Source organism: Phalangium opilio, unplaced genomic scaffold (genome assembly GCF_054372755.1).
Source record: "Phalangium opilio isolate 3A_F unplaced genomic scaffold, DU_Popi_V2 ptg000101l_1, whole genome shotgun sequence".
Classification (NCBI taxonomy): Eukaryota; Metazoa; Arthropoda; class Arachnida; order Opiliones; family Phalangiidae; genus Phalangium; species Phalangium opilio.
The window spans coordinates 4,910,601-4,931,377 of NW_028324204.1; the positions used below are offsets into that span (position 1 = coordinate 4,910,601).

The window sequence follows — 20,777 nt, forward strand, 5'->3', positions numbered from 1 at the left end:
AGCATTAATGTGAAATACCCAATCAATGAGTCTCATTTTGCTCTACAAGAACTAAGAGCGATTTTAATTTGCTCCATACTTTATAAAGTGCAAATTAACTTTCAATTGGCGGGGCCGAAATTACGTTTCGCCCCCCCCCCCAAACTCCGACTGAGCGATAATGTGAAATACCCAATCAATGAGCCTCATTTTGCTCTACAAGAATTAAGAGCAATTTTATTTTGCTCCATACTAAATTATACGATGATTTACTTTTATTGCAATTTAATTATATAGAATCAGTAATTTTGGTTTTCAAATCAAATTGTGCTCAGATGTTAATACATAATTCCTAAGCAATCGAATAAATAAAACGTGTATACAAAGCTCTGTGGTTTCCGGACATTCCTTGTACTTCTCTTTCATATCGTCATAAACGATCCATCTATTGCCAGGTCTTAGAGCGCAGCATACGTAATGACCCAATCCTTTTGGGTTATTAGCTCCTAAAAATATTACTGCACCTCGCAAATCGAAAGCCTTCCCTTGCATCTCAATGTTTTTAGGAATTTGTACCAATGGCACAATCATGCGAGTTTACCATTGTAAATCCTCCTCGAATGCAGTGAATTCTAAACAAGTTGGGAAAGCCAAAATATTACCTCTCCGAGTGGAGATGACTATCACTACCCCTTAAACAACCTAAATATATGCATCTATGGCTTTTTTTAATTCTTTGCAAGTGCAGGAATTGAATTTTAAAATAGTCAATTGTTCAAGCCTTTTCAATATCTCTCACTTGCTTTGGAAACTCTTTTCTCTCGCTATACCTCAACCGTATTCTTAGTCTACCAGTATGATTTGTAACAGTTGCCCATATCAAAGCTGAATCATACCTCGCCACACAAAAAGCAAATGTCCCCAAAACATGGAAGCCACAACCCAATCACACATAAGCTAGGCTCCTAAGGAAAGTCTCTTCAAAATTGTAAAATCTTCTTCTGATCTTGGTTTTCTTATATTTCTTGTGAAACCATGAGCATATCAAACCACATAATATAGGGACGATGTCATATATTTTAACGTTCACTTTATTTACTTTTCATTTAATTCAAGACCATAACATTCTGAAAGTACATTAGGCTCAGAAGACGGTATTTATAATCTTACATTAGGCTCAGAAGACAGTATTTATAACACTTCAACAATACTTCAATATATACAAAGCAATAAATAACATAATACATTAAACTGTACAGTAAAAGTTAAATATAATCTAATTAAAACCATAAAACCCACAATACATATGGGAACAAAAGGTTATTGAAAAACCGTTAACAGAACAGTATTTATAATACTTCAACGTTTCTATCTATATACAACATTGAATAGTTATTTAACATTATATATTGGAATCTTCAGTATAATTTAACATTAAGCAAATTCGAACCATAAAAACCCACAGCGCATATGGGGAAAAAAGGTTGTGGGAAAACCCATTTGGAAAAACCATAATCACAGTTGAATTATTAATATTAAAACACTTATTTTTAAATTGTTAGTTGATTTTTCACTCTGACGTCTGAGCTATCCACGAATAAATTTATTAATAGCATTATCGAACGATGCAATGGATGTCAAATATTCATGTCATAATACAAGCTAATTCGAACCATAAAAACCCACAGCGCATGTGGGAAAAAAGGCTCTGGGAAAACCCATTTGGGAGAAAACCATAATCACAGTTGAATTATTAATATTAAAACACTTATTTTTAAATTGTGAGTTGATTTTTCACTCTGACGTCTGAGCTATCCACGAATAAATTTATTAATAGCATTATCGAACGATGCAATGGATGTCAAATATTCATGTCATAATACAAGCTAATTCGAGCCATAAAAACCCACAGCGCATGTGGGGAAAAAGGCTCTGGGAAAACCCATTTGGGAAAAAACCACAATCAAATTAGGACTTTTAATATTAAAAACTTCTTCAGACTGTTTAAGGATGAATGTTTGGTGGATAGCGTCCGAAAGAAAGCAATAACCTAGTAGATGAGGCGTAGTTCATAAAGTTTCGTTTTTTCGAAACTATTACATAAGTGTATTGGCGCTGTACGTTTCAGATAGCAAAGACCAAGACGACTCCAGTTCCACAAAATAGGAAAACTCTGCCTCTTGGCGTTAAGTTTTTCTCCTTTCTGTATTTCCACTGCTAGACCGCTATGCAGCCCGCCCTTGTATTGCTCTACTTGCCGCTCCCATAACATTGAAGGTGCTAGAACTATAGTTCTATTCGATAAATTGCGGCGAAGTCCAACTTCCGCTTTGAGCGTTGGCCTACTTTTGAGGACGCTGCAGTGTTACCAACGGCAGATAACGCCGCCAGGAACATTTTCAAAATCACCTCGGCGGCGTTTTGCCGAAAAAAGGGGATTTTCGTCTAGGACTATTGAATTGTTGCCGATTATTCAGCCATTTCCGCTTCGCCATACCTAATACATTTTTAAAGTACGCTATACAAAATTGCTCCATTGTTCACCAAACCTATGAAACTTGGTGCAACACTTACACTTTGTTCAGTGGTTCGCCTTTACATGAACCCACAGTTGCCGCTCCAGATCTCAGTCATCTGACGCAACCATTTTAACGTTTTCAGAGTTGTATTTCACCTTTATTAAGCCTAAGGATAAGCCTTGAGATATATTTGCCGACGTATTTTCTGAAGAACCACAATAAATCACCTCAACGATTATCCCCATTAACTAATTATCACTATTACATACCTTGTTTACAATTTCGTTGACCTTGTCCTCCATGGTTACCCATGAACTAAACCAATGCTGTAGGGTTACTCATGAATCACTCCAATCCTCTAGGGCATTCATGAACTACGCATATCCTCTAGGGTATTCATGAACTACGCATAACCTCTAGGGTATTCATTAACTACACAAATCCTCTAGGCTACTCATGAACTACGCCAATCCTCCAGGTTACTCATAAAATATACCATATTTTTAAATGGATTAATACCAAACTTATATGACCGCCTTAAGTGGGTTTCTTAGTCAAGGATCCCAAGCCTTAAGTGGGTCTCTTAGTACAGGATCCCAAGCCTAAAGTGGGTTTCTTAGTACAGGATCCCAAGCCTAAAGTGGGTTTCTTAGTACAGGATCCCAAGCCTAAAGTAGGTTTCTTAGTACAGGATCCCAAGCCTAAAGTAGGTTTCTTAGTACATGATCCCAAGCCATATGTGGGTTTCTTAGCCAAGGGTCCCAAGCCTATTTCTCGTAGTTTAGACCCTTAAAGCAACAGTCGGCTCCATAGGCGCCCCTACCATGATGCCTAACCTTGTATATACATAAGCATTTTACCTTGCCGTAGGTAGGTAACAATGAGACTTAATGCATAAGGGAGGACCTGAAGCTTACCCTAACAAGCTAAACCCAATGTACAATAGAAAGGTCGTCAATAAGGGGCGCACTGGAGCTCCACCTTGCTTTAAATAAATTTTTCTATTTCAAACTATGTTCGTTTAAAAATTCAAATACCCTTGTGGTAAGAATAATAAGACTCTCTATAACATGCTTCGTATCGGTCTCTAAAAAGTTGGTTACCAAACGCCAAATCCAATTGACAATGATAGTCAGTCGAATACTTTTGTTCTAGACCCGGCAAAAGAGATATTCCAAATGAATCAAAGAACATTCTCAGTGCCGTTTGGCTCTTTAAAAAGTTAATATTGAAATCTCCAACCACAACTGTTGGAATAGATGAATCATATTTCATGTCAAACAAAGGGTTAAAGTCCTCAAACACAGTTCTCAAACTTCCTAAGGGAGATTTGTACAACAATACCACAGATATAAGTTCTCCTTCTATGTAAACATCTAACCAGCAACGTTCCACGTGAGAATTTCTAACAGGAATGTCGCTTCGTAAAACTCTAGTATCTATCTCTTTAACTTCGTTTTCAGGCGTGTCTCTTAAATATATGGACGAACCAAAAGCAACTCTGCGTGCCGTACTTGGCAAGTAAATACCACCTACTTCCTTAAAAGATAGCACTCTAAAATCGTCCGTGTCTTTTTTCCACGTTTCAACAAAACATAACATTTATTACATTGTCTGCCAAAACATCTTCTAAATGAGCATTTAAAGACTGCACGTTATGTACATAAATGAAAACGGGATCATGCAAGAAAGGTAGTTCGATGCTTTTTGTGTCTCGCAACCTCTTAAGTTCTAATTCTACTAGGTTGTTTTAGGGTGAATTAGGAACTTTAAATTTTCCATCAATATATAAACCGGAAGCGGTTTTCGCTCTACTACAAGCCACATATAAATGCGCTCTTTCAATTTTTTTTGTAGCCTTACAATGAACCACTACCGAGGAGTAAAAGTATCACCCTGACTTTTATGTATCGTAATGGCCTCAGAAACAACCAAAGGCAATTGTTTCCTAGAAACTGAGGCATTATTTTGTCTCCATTTTCTATTAAACGACTTGATGACCTTTTCAACAGGCGTCCACGAAGCGTTAATATTACTATTCAAATATAAACCATGACATTTTTGCCTCAACATTTTCCCAACTTTGGGATCGTCAAACTCCATCCATACCCTGAACGGGATTTTATCCCCGACCCTATTTGTGCCGTACTCTATCTTTCTTAACCAACCGGTCGCGCCATTAGTTAGTCCGTCAGAGGTGTCAACATTGTTGGTCATCATATATCTCGCGCCACACGCAAGAGTCAATTGTTTGGGCAGACCATACGTATCAGACGTTGCTAACTTTTCAACTTGGGAAAGTACGTTATTTTTAACTTCACTACTAAGATCACCATTGACAACATCTACTGAAACCGAAACAGCCTTTTCCGTATTCATGTTTAAAAGCTTATTTTGATTGAATTGGTTTACTTCCGCGTTAGTGGCGAAAAGATGTATCGCTTCTTTTGGGGGTACACGCTCAGGCGTTACCTCCAGACTACTAAAGAAATCAATATCATTTTGAGTCATACTTCCCACAGCCATTCTATTTAAAGCTTCAGCAAATATTTTATCATCTCTCTGTCTCATAATTTCCTCAAGTTCGGCAAACTCAAATTGCTCCCATATTGGGTTACCAATTAACGACGCGTAAGGATTATCTTTCTCACTTTGACCTTGAAATGCGAAATTATCGCAAACTGGTCTCAATTGGTTAAAGTCTCCAACGAGAACGACAGACACACCACCAAAATAATCAGGACAACCCATAATCTCTTGTAACCTAGCGTTTACCCGATTAAACACTTTCGCTCCAACCATTGAAATTTCGTCAATTATTACTAGTTTTACTTGACCATAGAGTAACCTGCATTTATGAAGTGTTTCACTTTCCAATCTCGATATATTTCCACCAAATTGGCTAACGGGTAAACTAAAAGTACTGTGCAAAGTTGCCCCACCTATGTTAAAGGCAGCCTTGCCAGTAGGTGCGCAACGGATTACTTTCGCTTGCGATGGATTACTCCCAGGTTGTTTGTTGTAAAACCTTGACACAGATTCAAATATAGCACTAATCAAAAGACTTTTCCCCACACCAGCGCCCCCTGTAACAAAGAGGCGCAACGGAGTTTCTTTGCTTTTTACATGATACAAAACATGGTAATATATCTCTCTTTGTTTTGAATTCAATTTTCTAAGAAGGGCGTTGTACTCAGAGTCATTAATTAAGGTAATTGACGGAGCAACAGTATTTTCGGCATTGCCATCAATAATTTCTCTATTAATATTTCCTACAGGTTCTTGAACCGTATTAATTAAAAAATCGGAATCATCCATAGCTAAAGATCTATCAACTTCATTTCTATGTTCTAATTCAGGCTGGATATTAGTAACATTCACTTGAATTTCTCCATTTTCAAAATCAGCTACAGCCTCTTCTACGGCTTCTTCGTCAATTTCATTGTGAAATTCTTTCCTAACTTCATTAATAGTTTCGCGACAAAGCTCATATTCTGATTTCATATCCTTTGTCAAAATATCATTACTTTCATCGCGCCAAGGCTTAAACAACATTAATTGTTCACGATAAAAGTTATCGGGATCTTTTTCTAAATTGAATCTTCTGTACCTAATAATTTTAGCACGGCCACGTTTCCTAATAAACCCCGATTCATCTTTAAGTTTCAGCCATTTACCACAAGCTTCAACTTCATTGCTCTCTCCCTCATCAACATGATCGTGGGCGGCTTTAGTCACTCTACGGGCTTTGGAATATTCGTACCAGGCACCAAATTGAGCTAACGTTATTGCCTCTAGTTCCTCTGGCCTTTGAACATAATGTTCTAGCATCCCAGAGGCAAAAACATCATTACTGTCTGCTGGTAGTTCTTCAAGTTCAGATTGACTCTTAAGAATGTGTACACGATTTTCAGGGGCATTGGTGTTTATAAAAACACAGGCGCGACTGCACCTGGACACAGGAATCTGTAAACCACAGTAAGCCGCTTCCTGAGCGCTTACCTCGTGGGCATTCAAGAACTAATTAGCAATTAGTTTCAACTTCTGTTTTACTGAACATTTATCATTTTTTGCCTGTTTAGAAGCTTCGCGCAGAAGCAAAGACATCCCTCTTTGAGACTTTCCTATATATGATACAATATACATAACCAGTGCGTAACCATCAAGAACGAATTGAATGTCCATATTCGCCTGCCAAAGACGCAACGCGCACGGATTGTAAGGATTAACTCTAGTATCTTTAGGGTGTCTTTTCAACAAAACTGTTTTCCTTTTGAGGTCATAAGTAACGGCAGAAATATATTTCACTTCTGACCAACCCAACTTAGCTAGCAACTCCTCAAAACTATCTACCCAAAACTCTTTTTCTTTCGATTGCAACATTTCATACAATCTCTTTGACCTTGCCTTACATCTGAGTTCTTCCTGTACGCTACCAGGCTCTCTTAAACTAGGGTCGTAAATTATGGTTCTGGGCATAGGTGGAAACGGGATTCCAAAACGACAAACGGAATTATTTTCGACCTTCTTTCTACAAGTCGTTGTGTGTTTGTGAATTTGTAATCGTGTTAACAAATCTAAATGTTCGTCATTGTGCTCAGCAGCACAAGAAATAACATTATCAATAAATTCCTCTACTTCCTTAACATTTAAGAGATCATTTTTAAGTTTTGGAGCATCTTTTATCCAAATCAAACCATGTTGGTGGGGCGAACCTCTTTGCTGTATTTCAACTCTAAAATAATAGTCTTCTATAACGCCAAGAGGACCTAATTTCTGTAACGCCTTAAGCAAAGCCCGAAAACGGTGGTCAAAATATCTAGCGCAAGTAACAGGATCATCCTGAATCAGTTTTGCCCTTTCAGAAAAACTTAAATTGTTAATATCATCGTTAGGTAAACTCTCCTGCCCAGAGGTTAGTCTCAAAATATTCAGTAGCTCAGGCCATTTACTTTCGGCAGCCGAAAACGTTATGAAAAAGGTAGCCGTACCAAGCTGTCTAATCATACCCATCAATTCCTTTTGTCTGTGTTGCCAATAAGAAGGCGAGCTCTGTAGTCTTTCTAAAACCCTAAAACCATCATCCTGCTTAATTAAAGCATCAAGAGAACCTGCAGAAGCTAAATGTCCAGCAGTATAATTCGACCCATCTGTTCTTTTAGTTTTCCTCATGCAAACCTGTATAGATTGACTAACTTTCAAGGTTTCCAATTTGACAAAAGAGTAAAACAATTTCGAAGGATTTTTAGCACAGCGCCTATCAATATTACGAAGCTCCCATTTAAAAATATCACCAAAACTTCCCTTAACCTTAAGGTTCATTTTTTGACCCACGTAAATGCTCGGGAATGACAATTCTTCCGCATCCTCGTCAAAGAGTAAAGAAATTGGGGTTTGACCTTCACCAGGAGCAAACTTCACATGCATGGTATTACTTGGCAAAAAATTACTTAAAGAAACTAATAATGTGTCTTGATTCCCAACTGTTAACGAACTACTTTCGTTGGGTTCATTCCACATATCATCGCTATCATTCTCTGCGTTTATTGGCGCAACTGGATTATCTCCTGATACATCAACTTGATTTACCTGACGGTCATTTTCGTCAACAATAAATTCAAGTGTGAATTATATCCGTCCAGACCAGCCCACGCCTATAAACTACCCGATTTCGCCTGGAATGCCGCTTTGTGTCGTTGGACCTATTCCTGGATGGGGATATGCACCTTTTTATCGAAAAGTGGATTCGAGGAGGGGTGACGATGATTAGCCACCGCTTTGCAGAGGCTAACAACAAATATCTAGAAACTTATGACAACACGAAATCAGATAGCTATATATGTTATCTAGGTATGAAATTTAAGAAAACTTGAGAGTAATTTAGCAACTTTCTTGGGTCATATTCGAGGAACTAAGGACTACTGGTACAAGGTCCTTATGTGCGTTTTGGCGATGATACGGGAATTTGGTCCTCCCACTTGGCACTTTACTTTTAATCCGGCCGAATACGATGATATGGAACTTGCACGATCACTTGAGAAAAATTAATTCAGACGTAATAAGAGTAGAGTCGATGACGGTGGCTGAATTGTTGAATTTCGACCCACTTAGCGTCAATTTGTACTTTCACACCAAAGTACGTACGCTGCTAAACAACTTTGTTTTGTGTAAGCAAAATCCAGTTCTTGGCATGATAGAACATCATCTTTGGCGGGTTAGATACCAATCTCGAGGTTAACCTCACTAACATATGCTTTTGTGGGCCAAGGACGCTCCAAAGATCGGAACTTCTTCGACCGGGACTATTTTGGATTACGTGCAAAAACACGTCACGTATTCAATGCCAAGCGCATCGGTAAGTCCAGAACTGCACCGGCTGGTTAAAAAATTCCAAACTCACAAATGCACCTCCAGTTGTTATAAGAAGGTGAAAAATTCGAGAAAAGGATTGAAAGTGTGTCTTTACGGTTTCCCTCGAAACGTAACAAACGTTGCCTCTATGAATTCCGTTAGATACGTTACTTGTCACCGTAAAATGAAAAAGGTGCAGAAACGACTGAACGACTTGCCGAGAAAACAGCACGGAGATTTAATAAATGATTATAATCCCACGCTACTATTGGCTTCCAAAGCCAACATGGATTTGCAATTTGTCGCTGAAAAATCGGAAATAGTGGCAAACTATGTCACGGCGTACATGACAAAGGGAGACCGGGCTGACATGGACCAAACATTTGCCGAGTTTGGGCACGAAAGTTTATTTGCCTATAAATTAAAATCACTGACTTCTAAGTCAGTAGGCATTTACGAAGCTATGGATCTTATGTTGGGCCAAGACCTTTACAATAAATCCGACAGCACTAGATTTATAAACACAAACTTGAAAGAAAACCGATCGAGAGTTTTGAAAGGTTACAAGGAACTCGCACGTTTGAGGGAAACTGACCCCGAAAGCAAGGACACCTGCCAAAAAAGGTTCGTCGACGACAAAACAAAGATGCAATTTAAACTGTCAAATTAAATGCCACATTTGTCACATCTGCCTGCACTGTTTTTCTTGTAACTGCCCAGATGGCCTTGTTGGAACGAATATATGCAAGCACATTCACCTTGTAGTGCAAAGTCAGCCTGGAGAAAAAGAATAATTTTCTCATGGACGCGCAACCACTTCAACTGAGTGCCTTAATCAAAGCCATGATAAAAATACTGTTTTCGATTATCAGGTTTTTGAAGATTTAGGAACAGATTTCCTAATTAAAACGTTAACAGTCCAGAATGAAGAAGGATTTGAATCTTTAAGAGAATCCTTGCTTACCAAAGTGATGGCTTTATACTAGTTAGGCGGCATAGCAATAAAATCATGCGTTTTATGATTAAAGTATTAAACTTTCAGGGTAGCTTATACACATGGCGAAGGCTTATTTTTTTAAAGGAGGCGTTTTAAATTGTTGTTAAGACGGCGGCCATCTTGAAAAAATGGCGATGAATGTGCGTATAGTTTAAATTGGCTATATCTCTGAAAGTTATCGTTAGATATTCTTCATTTTTAAAGCAAACGAAAGTATTTAATGTAATCTAACTTAATATACCCATATCAACTTAATCAAATTTATATATTTAATTTTTTTAAATTTTACACCGATATTTAAATTATTACAATGACCGTTTAAGATATAAAACGTACTTATGAGGCATTAGAAAGCTCGGTTTCTTCGGTTTCGAATGATAATTTAAATTATGAAAATTAGCAAATCAAAATTTAATATAGTGTATTATTTTCCCTTATTCTATTCTCAGGCCCACTTCGAAATCGTTGAGAGACAAAATTATGATAATGAAATTGGATCAAAAATTGTTTCAGTTAATTAAGCTTTAATTCGATAGTAATTAATTAATGGAAAGTGTGTTTTACAAAATGAATTTTAATTTCCATCACATTTTCCATCACACTCGCATAAGGCTGTACATGATAAGTCAGAAGCTCTGCACTTACATCTGAGAGTGCCACATCCTTTTTTACAGCCACAGTGAATTAATTCATGGCAGATTTTTGATGCTTCTGGTAATGATGTCCAATAAGGTTCGTATGAGCTATCAAGTAATCGCCATCCCCAATCTTCCGGACGTGGCAGATCCATTATTGGGTTGAGCGTCTGTCCCCAGCAAATAGCACCCTGGTAAATTGCTCTCTTGACGTGCTGTTCCAAAGCCGCTTTCGTAGGTGGGATATTTTCTAGTGAATTGCAGTGCCTTGAAAATATTACCCTTCTGGCTTCGTTAATGTTGGTGCATGTACTCGTTCTGTCATACATTAGGATAACAAACCTTTCTATTATTGACATTTGCAAGTCTGTGATATTGGTATTCGTTGGTGATATGTTTATTAGCGCTTCCGTTAATTCTGGAAATGAACGCCAGATTTTCCACGCAGTTTTCTTTCCATGATTTGCAAATGATGAGACTGTGTCGCATCCAGTCAACGCGTGAAACAGTGGCAAAGCCAACGACTTTTGCGGTCCTATAGATATCGATATTTCGTGGACAGGAAGGTATCGAAATCCCTTTCCAGTTCCAAATGCAATCCATAGCTCGTCTAGCTTTAGCTTTGTGAATGCCATAATTGAGAGAACTACAACATCAGTATCAACTGTTCGGATTTGAATATTGAGATGACCCTTTTCACAAGCATCAGCTGCATGAATCAAAACACGTGTATCTGCCTCTTCGTGGTTGCAAGGCTCTAGTGAGAGTTTATCTTCTCTAAAAGGAACAGAGAAGATGTCTGAACCATTGGTAACCACAAATTCTTTATCATCCATTTTAAATGCTTCTAAAGCAGAATTAGACAAATATTTAAAAAGTTCTGATTTGTTTTCATCGACCCGAAGAAATGTTTGCCAGTTTCGTGGTATTGGGGAAGAATCTGCAACTCGTGCTCTTACTCAAGAGCCACGTTTTCCTCTAGTTGAAGCTTTTAGACTTTAACGTAAATATATGTCAAATACAATATCCAAACGACAAGCATTCTGAACTTGCTCTTTCAGGAATGGTATAAAAACAGAATTAGCATACTCTTTAAATGTTTTTGCAGCGCCTGGTTGAAGCATCTGAACAATCACTGGCCCGTCTAATATTGAGCATGTGCTTAATGGACGACCTGCTCCAGAAGTATAGTAGTCCTCCATGCATAATAAAAGATCCGACTTTGTTCCATGCCGCAAGCTCCCGTTTTCCGATATTGACGGTGGATATGATTGGTTTTCGTGGGCGAAGAACTCTTCAATATCTCCTTGTCGAGATTGGCAAGCAACGTATAATCGCAAGAATAGTCCTAAATCACTTTTGATCGATGCTAGTTTTGACTTGACTTTTCCCTGACCTTTAGCAATAGGGGTCGAAAACAGAGTGAGCTTGTTTCGAGGCAAAACATCGTCAGTAGGTTTGACTCTATCAACAAGTCGATCTTTAATAAAAGATTTAAATTGTTCTTGTCCTATTCGTTCAGCATTGCGAATGGTTTCCGCTACTGAATCCGGTGCAATTACTTTAGTATCTAGTACAAGCAAATCTTTACTGTCTTCTTCAAATGGGTTTCCGAATTCTTCAAAGGCGTCAGTTAGAGATCTTACGTCCGTTTCAAATGAATCTTGAATGCTGAAAGTTTGTTCATGATGTTTAAAGTTTTGAAATGTGCTCGACGCTTCTTGAGAATCTTCAACTTCGTTTATCAAGCGAGAGATTTCGGGACCAGCTATCATCCATCTGCGTAGTGCTGATGGGTTTTCGGTTAAGCCGACAGCGCCACCGTCTCCTTTTATACATGCATTCATCTGTTCGTGAGCATGGTCAATTGAAATGGTAGAAAATGAGCGTTTTGATTTCTTTACTGTAAACTTTCCATTCTTGAAAGCCAATGCCACTCTGGATGGTTTATTGAAAGATCTGACATATCTCTAAGATGGATGGTTATCCAACGAGCATAGTTGGTGTGATCGAGTGCAAAAAACCACGGAGCCAGTTCTGTAAGAGAATCAAGATACATAGAAAAGTTCGATTCTCTAATTGAGCGAACATATATCAAGATGTTAAGCTCAAGTGACAAAACAATGGACCAATAATGAAAATGCGGCGAGTGTTTCATCCTTTCTTTAGTCCAAGTATCAAAATCAAGAACTTCCGTATTTTCAGTTTTAGATACGTAATTTCTGTAAGCTCTATGTAAGAGCGTATGCAAAGCGGCAGCTGTAATTTGGTGAGCTCTTCTTGTACGCGATATGTGGCTGGCTCGAAGGAACGAATCAGCGGTACCAGAATTGGCAATATTTGCTTTTACCAGGGCTTGAGTCCATCCGCTTCCTCTGAGCCAATCACCAACTGTCTTCAAACCTGCCATCTCAATATGCAATCCACCAAAAAATATAACAAACTTGTCTTCACCATAACGATCAGGCCATTGCCACTGAATCTGCTTGGCAATTGCATATAGCGGCTGATCGAACGTAATAACCGGTGCTTGACCAGCGTTCAAATAATCAGTAGCTTTTTGGATAACGTCCATTGCATGTTTAATCATTGCCACCGAATGTGCAGCATCGTGAAACAAGGGCAACAAGACAATAGATTGTACAGGTTTATCTATATTGGATTGCAAACTCGCATGATAAGCCGCCCATGATATATTTTTGTATATGTTACTAGGTGGCTCTTCGACGGTGTCTCTTACCATGTCCAGCCATTTTTTCTCTTTCTTCTTATATGTGTCGCAATTTGATTCATTTGGCAATATTGATTTGGTTGGCGGAACCTTGGAACTTCGTAGGGAAACATTAACTGGTTGAACGGTAGTGTAATCGTATGGAAGGTTTTTAATGGACTTTTGTTCGTTATCTGCCACAAGTATTTCAATGTTCCTGATTATTCCTTCTTCAACATGTGACGGATGTTGAATTAATGAAATAGCGGTTCCGTGAAAGGAATCCTTTGACGTTGTTGAACTAGGATTGTGATCTATATTGTCCACAGCGGCAGATGTAAAGACATTTGAACGTAGACTTGGAGGGCAAACAACGCCTTCAGTTTCGTAATGATGCAATACACTGTTTCCAAGCTGAGATGAAAGACGCAAAACCCTATCGTAAGAAATACAGATTCCAAAATGTGATAATTTGTCTATTAGCTGTCGTTTTCTGGTAGTTGCATGTAATAATAACCCAATATATAAAGCAAGAGGGGTTTCATTTCCAATGCTGTGTTTCGTAACAGAGGAATCAGCCTTCATTCGTTCATACTTGGTGCTGTTGAACTTCAGTAACTGCGCAATGGTTAATGTAGCCTTGGTTACAGTTGTTTGAGCTTGTTTTTTGATATTTGGTCCTTGGAGAATCATATTAACAAGCGCTATCAAAACATCCGGAACGCTTTCTTTTTCACAGTTTTGTCCGAATGACCCGTTGAATGGCCGTGTATTTGAAAATAAATGTCTCCGAATAATTTTTGCGGTGCGAGCGATGCAAAGGGCGTCACTGTCGAGATTTTCTGCTAAGGAATTTTTCAGTGTTTCAGCGATCACGTCTCTAAATGTCAGAAGAATATCCCTTCCTTCTTTCACTGCCTCTATGTTCGGAATATTTGCTAAGAGTCTATCTTTCAATCTAGTTGTGTGAACTTTCGTGGTTTTCTCCGCTCCCAATTGAATCATTCGGGAATCGTAGAGTTCAGCGAGCTTTGATAGCTTAAATATATGTGGGCCACTACTTTCTATTCTTGCATCTTCGATGTAGCTAACTAGTTCGGCAAAAGCAATTCCAGGAATGTTCCTCTGATCTTCTATATTAGCTTCTGTATCTTGCGATTTAGTAGCTCTAGCTCGGTTATGTAGTTGAACTAAGCATTTTGAATGATACCGAGCTTCAAGTGCTACCATGTCACCAGAACTCAGTTTCCCTAAAAGATTAGTATCTTGCAAACGTTCTGCGCTCTCCCGAACGCGCTTTTCCATTTCAATAGTAGTTACGCTATGTAATGGGTTACCATGACCGGCTTCTTTACCGCAGAAGAAACACAGAGCTTCGCCAATTTTATGTGAAAGTGATTTACGCGATCTTGTGCTAAGCATATTATCCGATTTGAGATCAGTAGTTTTTTTAGCTCTTTCCAGAGATTTGTTGTTATACTTTAAACGGCAAGATTTGTGCCACTTCGCGTTATGAATCTTAAGCGTCGTTTCAATCCCTTCACCCTCATCTAAGTTTTCAATATTAATTGTTTTCGGCAACTGATTTATTTTATGGAAAGCCATTAGATGTTCAGCCAGTGACAAATATCCCATGCCTGCACTTTTAGTTCGTCCTTTATCAGGACATACTAAATTCTCGCTGACAATATTGGATTGACAGAGAACACATAGTTCCCAATTTATTTTGCAAGATGAATGTGCCGCCATATTGCTTAAAATGAATATATAGGCTAAGTTAAATAAAATTCATAATATGAATTTCATATATTTTATTCGCAAACCATTTAGTAGAACTTGATATTATTGATATTCAAACAAAACCTGTCATAATTCATAATCCAACGCACGCGGTTGAACGCGAACTCTATTTTATGCGTCTCTTTTTCAAAAAGAGAAACAGATAGCTTTTAGTTACAGTTTACGAAAAATCGAACACCAGTCGAAATAATCCTTTAATATAGGCCAGTGAAACCAAATCCAACGCACGCGGTGCAACGCGAACTCTATTTTATTCGTCTCTTTTTCAAAAAGAGAAACAGATAGCTTTTAGTTACAGTTTACGAAAAATCCAACACCAGTCGAAATAATCCTTTATTAAGTGAAATCAAAACGTTTTCGCGCCTATGTTTAAAAAAGGGAATATCCATTGTTACCAAGCGTTTTTGACTTATCATGTAGTTTAAAACTTGAAAAAGAAAATGAACATGAACATGGAAATTTCCTTTAGAGAAAATTAATAGCTTGCCTTTTTTTGGCAAAACTATAATTATTTGACTAGTAATCATTTAAAGATTAATTAATATTATAATGGAAAAACCAACATTTCAATAATGCCTATATTTTAAGCAATCGTTTTCTGCAAGAATGAAAATGATCTAACGGTAACTTGCAGAGATATAGCCATTTAAAATTATCATTCAGTCTACCGCCATTTTTTCAAGATGGCGGCCTTCACAACAACAATTTAAAAAGCCTCCTATAAAAAAATTGATCCTCCTCATGTGTGCAAGCTCCTCTAAAAGTGTGACACTCTAATCACAAAACGCACAATTAATTAAATTTTTTTGGGCTATGCCGCCTAACTATACCAAGATATTGAAAAGTGTCAGAGTAAAGACGCGTTATTGGAAGCTAGACAACATATTTCAAGTGCCTCATCGTTGTTAAAACTAGAAAGACCACTGTCCCATCAGACAATACTTTGACACGACAAACTCCTAGCATTCCGCGTAATAAAAATATTGACAAGCAAAAAAGGTTTTTCTCCACGAAGCAGAAAAATGATAACCCAAAAGTTAGACTGGCAAAACGTTTGATTGAGGAGAAATAAGATTTAGAAAATGAATTGGTCAATGACAGTTTTCAAGCATCGGATGATCATTTGTACAACAAACCTCTTTAACCCCCTGCAAAAATACGGAACAAAAAATAGGAAAATTTGAAGAATTAAAAGTGTCCAAACAAGTTACGAACATGGCACGAAGATTTCTAAATAGCTTCATTGGAAAGGAGAGAGTTGATAATTTGTTAAAACACAACGAAAAAACCGAAGAGAGTGAAATCGAAACAATCCCCGAAAATGTGCCTCAAACAGTGGTCGATGTAAACCTAAACAGTCCAACGATTTCTTTAATTCTAAAGCATTTAAGTGATGACGCCTGGATTATAGTTTCCCAGATTTTTGCAGCGAAGAGAAAAGAATGGTCGTTTGATTCCTGCACCAAAATAACTACATAAGAAAACACGATTATATGCGATTCCTGTCAAAAATGGTTCCATTGAAAATGCGAAAAGGTGAAAGGGGAACCTCCTATTGACGATACTTGGAGATGCGGAAATTGCTTGAAGACATCAGCATCGACATTTTTATGTATGGAAATACGTGAAAATACGCAGGGCCATAAATTTCGAAAGTATATTAAAAATTGGATTTCAGTTTGATGTTGGCTTTTCATTGAATGGAAACATATCTACTTGAATTTACTTTTCACCCTCCGTTTAATAGGAAATTGTCAAGTTTCAAATATTTCCCGCTTTTCCAATTATCCCCTGATTGGGAAAAGATTCTCTATATTTCTGAATGATACTCCGGAGATTTTAGCCATGTTCACACTTTGAAATTGTTTTCAACCTTTTTGGGAAAGTCGAATCTTTTTTTCAAAATGATGATTTCATTTTGTCATGAAAGATTTCTATGATTTACAGCCAAATTTTACATTCTGACCTTTCAAAACCTGTTGAAAGCGGTTTCAAAATGTTAAGTGTGAACATGGCTTTTGTGATTCCCTCGAAGACGTTTTCCACAGTTACGAAAACTGATTTAACGAGTGAACAACCCCTCGACAGAAAATGACGGTGTCAAGGTTTTACTATTATTCGAACCAAAAATGTTTTTTAAAAAAACGCATCCTAAAATCAAACGAATCTATCTGAAAACCTTAAAAGGGGAGGGTGATTGGGTGAAGTAGAAAATGAAGTGATTTTTCATCGATTCTTCTACTAATTACAAGACCAGTCTGCGTAGTGAAACATACAGGAAATACCAGCTCAGAATGATTTTAAAATTCAAATTAGCTTCAGATTTTAATAATACTTATAAAAATAAGGACCTCCGACCAATCGCGTATTTGCCTGCCTTTATTTTAACAAAAGTCTCGTGGTACGCTCCATGTCTTGCGCCACGATTGTCACGTTGCGCTCAAATTTTATCAAATCTCGTGATAAATTTCATTCGACACGGAACGTGTCAGGAGAATTTTGTTAAAATAAAGGCAGGGAGTTACGCGATTTCTCGGAGGTCCTTATTTATAATTATTCTTAAAATCTTAACCTAATTTGAATTTTAAAATCATTCGGAAGTATTTCTTGAATGTTTCACTATGCAGAATGATCTTATAATTAGTAGAAGAATCGATAAAAAATCACTTCATTTTCTACTTCACCCTCCCTTTAAGGTTGTTGCTAAATTTATTGTACGCATCTGTGTTGTATCTAGTCTTGAAAAAAGAGAGAATTGGGCAAATGTCAATTGGTTGTTTTGATGCGTCGTAATTATCTAGATATCTGTTGTTCGCCGCCGCGAAGCGATGACTTATCATGGATGTCAAAACCAGGTAATGTATATGAGTGTGCAGGGTCTAGACGATAGTACGTCATGCACATTTTGCGGAAGTTTTGGAAAACATCCGCTAGAAGTAGTATATCGGACAGGACATACAAATCGTGGTACCCTCCATTAAAAACAATACTGATATTAGTAATTATTATCTCGAGTATGTGTTATCATGATCATACCCAAATTCTGAATGAATGTTGAATGATTGCCATACCTTTTGAGCGTGGGCGTAATAATCCGGTTTGAGTGATTCATCCGTGAGACCGTTGTGGAAACTCTCAATTGATGGTAGTTTCTTTTCAGAGAAGCGTTTCTCCGAATCCATGTAAGTGTATGGGTATACACCTTTCCGAAGAAGTAACTTGAATTCGGTCGGATTGAAAACTGTGTTTAGGAGCGGAAATTTCTCTGACCCTCCTTTCGCAACATTTGAAACCAACGATTCAAGGGATGCAGGCAGGAATCGGATACTATCAACGAAGCGCAGATTTCCCAGCGAGAATGAAATGTATGTCTCACTATTGGTTGCTATAAATTCAATCCTTTTGTTACGAATCACCGCAGTTTGCTGCATAATTAGATGTGCATCGTACATATCCGGTGATTGATACTTAGTAATCAAGTCTAATTATACATGACTATTTAAATTACCTGTGAGAGTGTGCATCAAGACTGGAATGAATTTGGGTGCTTTTAATTTCAAATTGCAGCTTTTACATGCACCCCCTCTATATTTTCCAGTGTAGTGGTCATGGTCGCGTGTTTTGATTATAGTAGCCGTGAAGGATTCTTCACATACGTAACAACGAGTCGCAGCTTCGTGCGAAGCTTCCTCGACTGCTGTTAATTGCATTTGGTATGTTCTCCTTCAGTTTTTCAACAATGATATCAGATTCGTCCAACAGCATTTTCAAAAACTTCATCGCTCCGTCAAGCCCTCTGTATACTTCCTATGATAGCATGAATATTTGTAAGATAACCGGTTAATCCGTTTGGTGGGGGGTCTAGAATTTACCGGTTGGTCCAACTATTGCGTATGAAAAACAACACGCGTTATGCAACGCCAAACTAGTTGTCGATGATAGTGACGTATCTGGCAAGCATGTTGTCACCTTCGCGAGAATCGATTCAAAATCGGCTACAATAATGTATGGAACCTATGTCGATGTAATGAAACATAATTTGTCTTGCACTTGGTTATATTTAGTAAATTATCATTTGATTCCATCGAAAGTTTTTAAATTTCAAAATAGGTTCACTGTGCGGCATAATCACACGTTGCGGGTCGTGTAACCTACATTCACGCACGATATTTTTATGAACTGTTGCGAAGGCGCTTCTTTTCAAACAATATTGGCAGTAGAATGATAGGTGACAATGTTTCGTGAATTCGTTAAACAATCGGCTAAGGTGGCGAATTGACACGTAGTGTTTTGACTTCCCATTGGAAACCAAGAGAAGATCAATTTGCCTAGATTCGTGCACTTTATTTTCACTAACGTAGCGCGGAAAATATCCTTTTTCGTACGCGAAAATATTCACAGATAAATTATTCACTTCCTCAAACCGTTTAAGTTTCAACGTATCTAATTCAAAAGGGAAAGTGATTCCACACAAATTAAGCTCGTTCTCGTGCGGTCTATAATGTGTTACACGACTTGGGATGATTAAAGCCGGATGAAGTTTTGCTACAATCGACCATAAAAAACACTTATTGTCACTTGGATATTCTGGGTTAACATTCACCGTCGCCTTTTTATTTTCAATCACAGGTGGTAATTAAAAATATGTTCCACCCACTAGGGGTAGGCATTGGATAATATTGTTTTGTATAAACAAAATACGGTCTAACTCCCACCCACTTCCCTTAGTTTCGAAGCTATTCATACTCGCGGCTATTTTATCCCGACTTGAGTCGATTTGTTATGGGATTACTTCCGGTGTCAATGTGGCATGTGTAAAACCCCGGAAAAATGGACTAATTTCGGTTTCAGCACCAGTATTTCCAAGTTGACGTGTATACCGCGCGCGAACCGTCAAATACCATTTAATTTTCTTTCTATCGTTCAATTTGTTTATTAAGTATCCTTCTAACTTCCCTCTGTGCTTATTATTAAACAAAACGGGGTCCGTCACACCTTCAGGCGGGGTGATTCGAGCCGAGAAAATCGCTTTATCGAGCGCGTCAATCTCTTCAATGTCCGGTGGTGGTGGACTCTCGGGTTGTTCTACCGCGTTTTGTTCGGCCTCCCAATTCTCCATAAATTCATTTAAACCGACATCGTCTTAAGAGAGCAAAACATCATCGTGTTCTTGCTAAGCCTCAAAATTGTAAGACGTCGCAGTTTGGATCATCTTCTCAAATACGTTAGAATTTAATTCATATACCAATTTAGAAAAGAGAGATTGTGTCTTAAACCCTGGTAGTTAGCTACACCCTATGCATCAATGTGCGGCGGGTAAGACACCTTACAGGGGAAATCAATAAACTGAATATTTACCATTTTCAACTTTTCTTTTTTTCCGTTTCATGGAATCGTCGCTGCCTTGCTCTTGACGGGCGAATTAGGCAGGGTGACGCGGTGAGATGGTCCTGGCAGGATAATGGACGCGTACTATTTTCCGCGACGTGGTTTTCCCCAACATTATTTTCCGCGGGGTGACCGCGATGTATTTTCCGTTGATGGCGAAATAAACTATCTTTACGCGTAAAAGACCTATTGCAAACTGGACACCTAAAAGAAATATTACCATGTTTGGTCCGTATATGACGGCTGAGGATCCGCTTGTTGGTGAACACATCGGCAGAAGTAGAGCAGGAGTACATCTTGAAATCGAATGTGACCATAGCACCCATTTCCCTTTTCTTTTATAATATATTTTTTTCAGGCTTACGTATGTATTGTTTCACCCTCTCCCATGATTCCCA

General features: G+C 38.1%; 1 long non-coding RNA gene across 1 annotated transcript; it reads right to left on the bottom strand.

Annotated features, from left to right (window-relative positions):
* Positions 1 to 1,935: 1,935 nt before the first annotated feature.
* Positions 1,936 to 3,107, bottom strand: LOC149631008 (uncharacterized). Its single transcript, XR_016374095.1, has 3 exons — positions 2,768 to 3,107; positions 2,554 to 2,703; positions 1,936 to 2,476 (listed from the first exon to the last, which is right to left on the bottom strand). It is a non-coding gene; the product is annotated as an uncharacterized LOC149631008 (long non-coding RNA).
* Positions 3,108 to 20,777: the final 17,670 nt, after the last annotated feature.